Genomic DNA, 6,147 nt, shown 5'->3' on the forward strand with positions numbered 1-6,147 from the left:
CAGAAGGTTTACCTTATCTCAGAAGGTTTACCTTATCTCAGAAGGTTTACCTTATCTCAGAAGGTTTACCTTATCCCAGAAGGTTTACCTTATCTCAGAAGGTTTACCTTATCTCAGAAGGTTTACCTTATCCCAGAAGGTTTACCTTATCTCAGAAGGTTTACCTTATCCCAGAAGGTTTACCTTATCCCAGAAGGTTTACCTTATCTCAGAAGGTTTACCTTATCCCAGAAGGTTTACCTTATCTCAGAAGGTTTACCTTATCTCAGAAGGTTTACCTTATCTCAGAAGGTTTACCTTATCTCAGAAGGTTTACCTTATCTCAGAAGGTTTACCTTATCCCAGAAGGTTTACCTTATCTCAGAAGGTTTACCTTATCTCAGAAGGTTTACCTTATCCCAGAAGGTTTACCATATCCCAGAAGGTTTACCTTATCTCAGAAGGTTTACCTTATCCCAGAAGGTTTACTTTATTCCAGAAGGTTTACCTTATCTCAGAAGGTTTACCTTATCTCAGAAGGTTTACTTTATTCCAGAAGGTTTACCATATCCCAGAAGGTTTACCTTATCTCAGAAGGTTTACCTTATCTCAGAAGGTTTACCTTATCTCAGAAGGTTTACCTTATCCCAGAAGGTTTACCTTATCTCAGAAGGTTTACCTTATCTCAGAAGGTTTACCTTATCTCAGAAGGTTTACCTTATCCCAGAAGGTTTACCTTATCTCAGAAGGTTTACCTTATCTCAGAAGGTTTACCTTATCTCAGAAGGTTTACCTTATCCCAGAAGGTTTACCTTATCTCAGAAGGTTTACCTTATCTCAGAAGGTTTACCTTATCTCAGAAGGTTTACCTTATCCCAGAAGGTTTACTTTATTCCAGAAGGTTTACCTTATCTCAGAAGGTTTACCTTATCTCAGAAGGTTTACTTTATTCCAGAAGGTTTACCATATCCCAGAAGGTTTACCTTATCTCAGAAGGTTTACCTTATCTCAGAAGGTTTACCTTATCTCAGAAGGTTTACCTTATCCCAGAAGGTTTACCTTATCTCAGAAGGTTTACCTTATCTCAGAAGGTTTACCTTATCTCAGAAGGTTTACCTTATCTCAGAAGGTTTACCTTATCTCAGAAGGTTTACCTTATCTCAGAAGGTTTACCTTATCTCAGAAGGTTTACCTTATCCCAGAAGGTTTACCTTATCTCAGAAGGTTTACCTTATCTCAGAAGGGTGACATCTGTCTCAAACATTAGGAAAAGTTATGATAGTATTACTTAAACATTGGTCTGAGACAAGACTGAGCTGCGACCCAAAATGAATATTTTCTTCATCAAACCCACCAAACCTCCAGTAAATAATATGTTACAAAATGCTGCTGGAATGATGTAGACCTTACAGTAGTTACCACAGTGCTTCTTAACATCCAAAATTCAACTGCCTCCCAGCATACATAATGGGAATTACCAATAGATCCCTGGCTGTTGATCCACCATGAAGCCTGGTCACATTCCGGGCCGCGGGGGCGTTGATCCCCGGAACCCTCTCCAGGTATACTCCAGGTATAACTTGAGAGCAATTCATTCGATCTAGGACTGTGTATACCTGGAGTATACCTGGAGAGGGTTTCGGGGGTCAACGCCCCCGCGAACCGGTTTGAGACCAGGCCTCGTGGTGGAGCATGGTCTGTTCAACCAGGCTGTTACTGCTGGCCGCACGTAAACCGACGTAAGAACCACAACCTGGCTGATCTGATTCTTATTTAGGTTCCTGTCCAGTACCTTCTTGAAGACAGCCAAGGATCTATTGTTAAGTATATTAATTGTAAATATATATTAATTTTATTGATGCAGTTTTGGGATTCTCAGACTTACTCTTCTGGACCACTAAGTAATTAGGGTATCAAGCTGAAAAAAAATCTGAATAAGACCTTTAAAACATTTTTAAACCTTCCTCATGCAAATATTTACGTAGTTCCCATTAGTCGTTAAAGAAAAATTATTTTTTTTATCTAAAACTAATAACAAATATTCAATATTAAGCTGAATTAACATAATTTTTTATACTGCTTTAGTCCATTATGTGTCTTATCCTCTTAAATTATTTTGTGAGAGTTTCGCTAAGATTAGTGTATTGGTTTCCATGATATAAATGAGAGAATGAGAACTGGCGGAAATTCTGCCTCACAGGAGCTCTGAAAATTATTTAATTTTTAAATTTGCTTAACTCCACGGGAATGACCCGCCTGGTATCAAATAGAGATTATTTTATCTCGTTATTATAGTATTACACTTGGTTTAGTTCTACTTGCAGTCTCGTTCTGTCACACACACACACACACACGCACACACACACATACACACACACACACACACATACACAGGGGCCAGGAGCTAGGACTCGACCCCTGCAACCACAAATAGGTGAGTACACACACACACACACACACACACACACACACACACACACGCGCGCGCGCGCGCGTCCGCACATGCATACACACATGTATAGGCTAGATGGCCAGAGACTGCAAACCTCACTCAAGAAGAAAGATCTAGGGGTTAGTATAATACCCAGGGCCGGATTACCGCATAGGCAAACTAGGCATTTGCCTAGGGCCCCGCGCATTTGGGGGCCCCGTGGTCCAAGGGGTTCAGGGGCTCATCCAAGACTGCGCACATGGTGCAAGTGCAAAGGGGTCCCTACCTAAAAAGTTCAAGTGTTTGGAGAGTAAAATTGATTTTTAAAAATTAATCAAAACAAAAATAAATAATGAAATGAAATAAAATAAAAATAAATAAACCTAACCATAGATGGCAACACTCAACACGCCTTTGTTTACATCAGAACAGCTGTGTTTTCCCGCTAATGGGTGATTTATAAAGGGAATAATAGTGCTGTAGTGGTTATGCTGAATATAATAGGTACATGATGTCACTACTTTAATAGCCTAATCTAGTAATACTATGCTGTCTTGAGTTTATTCTCTTGAAAATGCATGATTTAACGAGATAGTTAAAATGACTGTTGGTAAATGATTTTGGTTGTTTTGATGTACTTTCCCTATTAAATTTAATCTAAACAGCCAGAATGTATTTAATTAGACCTTAAACTAGGCCCTCCGGGCCTAGGGCCCGGAGACTTCTTAATCTGGCCCTGATAATACCGAGCAAGTCTCTAGAAGCCCACATTAACCAGATAACTGCTGCGACATATGGGGGACTGGCAAACCTGAGAATAGCGTTCCGGTACCTCAGTAAGGAATCGTTCAAGAATTTATACACTGTGTACGTCAGGCCCATACTGGAGTACGCAGCATCAGTTTGGAGCCCACACCTGGTAAAACACATTAAGAAATTAGAGAAAGTGCAAAGGTTTACAACAGGGCTGGTTCCAGAGCTAAGGGGAATGTCCTACGAAGAAAGGTTGAGGGAAATCTGTCTGACGACACTGGGGGACAAAAGGGTCAGAGAAGACATGATAACGACATACAAAATATTGCGTGGAATAGATAAGGTCTACAGAGACAGGATGTTCCAGAGAGGGGACACAGGACAAAGGGGTCACAATTGAAAGCTGAAGACTCAAATGTGTCACAGAGATGTCAGGAAGTATTTCTTCACCCCAGAGTTGTTAGGAAGTGGAACAGTCTGGCAAGTGATGTAGTGGAGGCAGGAACCATACATAGTTTTAAGACGATGTGTGATAAAGCTCATGGAGCAGGGAGAGGGAGGACCACAATAGCGGTCAGTGAAGAGGCGGGTCCAGGAGCTGAGTCTCGACCCTTTCAACCACAATTAGGTGAGTACACACACACACACACACACACACACACACACACACACACACACACACACACACAGGAGGGGCCAGGAGCTATGACTTGACCCCTGCAACCACAAATAGGTGAGTACAAACAGGTGAGTACACACACACACTGGTTATGGGCGATTTCAATCACAGTGAGAACGATTGGGAAAACCTGGAGCCACACGGGGGTCCCGAAACATGGAGAGCCAAGATGATGGATGTGGTACTGGAAAACCTCGTGCATCAGCATGTTAAGGATACTACCAGAGAGAAAGGGGAGGATGAACCAGCAAGACTGGACCTTGTGTTCACCCTGAGCAGTTCAGACATTGAGGACATCACATATGAGAAGCCCTTAGGAGCTAGTGACCACGTGGTTCTGTGCTTTGAATACAAAGTAGTTACAAGTGGAGAGGGTAACAGGAGTTGAATGGGAAAAGCCAGACTATAAACGGGGGGACAACATAGGTTTGAGGAACCTCCTGCAAGAGGTTCAGTGGGACAGAGAACTGGTAGGAAACTCGGTAAACGAAATGATGGAATACGTAACAACAAAATGCCAGGAGGCAGAGGAAAGGTTTGTTCCCAAGGGCAACAGAAATAATGGGAAGACCAGAACGAGCCCCTTGGTTTACCCGACGGTGCTAGGAGGCAAAAACCAAGTGCAATAGAGAATGGAAAAAGTACAAAAGGCGAAGAACACAGGAAAATAAGGAGATTAGTCGAAGAGCCAGGAACGAGTATGCACAGGTAAGGCGGGAGGCCCAGCGACAGTATGAAAACAACATAGCATTGAAAGTCAAGTCTGATCCGAAACTACTGTACAGCCACATTGGGAGGAAGATAGCAGTCAAAGACCAGGTGATCAGGCTGAGGAAAGAAGGTGGGGAACTCACAAGAAACTATCACGAGGTATGCGAGGAGCTCATCATGAGATTTAAGGAAGTATTTACAGTAGAGACAGGAATTGCTCTGAGAAGACGGCACAGAGGGGAACACCAACAGGGAATATACCAACAGGTGCTGGATGACATACAAACAACGGAGGAGGAGGTGCAGAAGCTGCTAAGTGACTTCAATACCTCAAAGGGGAGGGGTCCGGACAACATCTCCCCGTGGGTCCTTAGAGAAGGAGCAGAGACGCTGTGCATGCCACTAAGCACAATCTTCAATACATCCCTTGAAACTGGGCAACTACCTGAGGTATCGAAGACGGCAGATGTAGTCCCCATTTTTAAGAAAGAAGACAGAAACGAGGCACTAAACTACACACCAGTATCTCTGACGTGTGTAGTATGCATAATCATGCAGAAGATTATCAGGAGGAGAGTGGTGGAGCACCTAGAACGAAACAAGATTATAAACAACAACCAGCGCGGATTCATGGAAGACAAATTCTGTGTTACAAACCTACTGGAGTTTTATGACAAGGTAACAGAAGTAAGACACGAGAGAGAGGGGTGGGTTGTTTGCATTTTCCTGGACTACAGGAAGGCCTTCGACACAGTTCCTCACAAGAGATTAGTGCAGAAGCTGGAGGATCAAGCACATATAACAGGAAGGACACTGCAATGGATCAGAGAATACCTGACAGGGAGGCAACAACGAGTCATGGTAAGTGATGAGGTATCACAGTGGGCGACTGTGATGAGCGGGGTCCCCGAGGGGTCAGTCCTAGGACCAGTGCTATTTTTGATATATGTGAATGACATGATGGTAGAGATAGACTCTGAAGTGTCCCTGTTTGCAGATGATGTGAAGCTAATGAGAAGGATTAAATCGGATGAGGATCAGGCAGGACTACAAAGAGACATGGACGGGCTGGACATGTGATCCAGCAACTGGCTTCTCTAATTCAACCCTGCCAAATGCAAAGTCATGATGATTGGGGAAGGGCAAAGAAGACCACAGACAGAGTATAGGCTAGGTGGACAAAGGCTGCAAACCTCACTAAAGGAGAAAGATCTTGGGGTGACCATAACACCGAGCACGTCTCCGGAGGCACACATCAACCAGATAACTGCTGCAGTGTATGGGCGCCTGGCAAACCTGAGAATAGCGTTCCGATACCTTAGTAAGGAATCGTTCAAGACACTGTACACTGTGTACGTCAGGCCCATACTGGAGTATGCAGCACCAGTTTGGAACCCATATCTGGTCAAGCACGTGCAAAGGTTTGCAACAAGGCTAGTTAGTGTCAGCATAGTTGCTGATCCCTGTTCCTACGAGAGAGAGACCAAGCTCCTTTTACCACCAGTATTGTCGCGTCGGGACGACGCGCGGTAGGAGGCCGAGCGTATGTAGACAGCCTGTACCGTCTGCACAGACAGCCCATGCTGTCTGCCAG

The sequence above is a fragment of the Cherax quadricarinatus genome, chromosome 22 (genome assembly GCF_038502225.1).
Source record: "Cherax quadricarinatus isolate ZL_2023a chromosome 22, ASM3850222v1, whole genome shotgun sequence".
NCBI classification, from domain to species: Eukaryota; Metazoa; Arthropoda; class Malacostraca; order Decapoda; family Parastacidae; genus Cherax; species Cherax quadricarinatus.